We start from the raw sequence: 502 nt of genomic DNA, 5'->3' as shown, positions 1-502 counted from the left end.
GCCCTGTGCCAGACTCTTAGAGGCTTTTTATCGATTGATGAATAAAACAATCTGCTGGGACAGGAGGCAAATGATGATAATGGAGTAAATAATATAATAATAACAACAATAATAATAATAATACATTTTTGTTATAACACACTTCTCAAGAAATCTGAAAGTGCTACAGGATAAAAGTGACATTAAAAACCGTGAAAGAACACAAAAACACATCATAAAAGGCAGCAGCCATCAAGGTTAAATCAGCAATTTGCCTGGTTATTTAAAATCATATTTCCACTAAAAATAGGTTTGAAGTTTCCGTTTGAAGTCCCCTGGCCGTGGACTTTGGAACCCTCAGAGTGTCAGAAAGGGCATTCCACAGACGAGGGGCGGTAGAGCAGAAGGTCCGAACACCTATCGTTCTGAGTCCTGGGGGTGTGGGGTATTCACACATGAAGACCAATGGAAAAACTTGTCACTGTCGACTCTAAAAAGGATTCAATACAAGTAGAAACCGTAA

The sequence above is a fragment of the Alosa sapidissima genome, chromosome 6 (genome assembly GCF_018492685.1).
Source record: "Alosa sapidissima isolate fAloSap1 chromosome 6, fAloSap1.pri, whole genome shotgun sequence".
Lineage (NCBI taxonomy): Eukaryota > Metazoa > Chordata > Actinopteri > Clupeiformes > Clupeidae > Alosa > Alosa sapidissima.
This window is presented reverse-complemented; position numbering follows the sequence as displayed.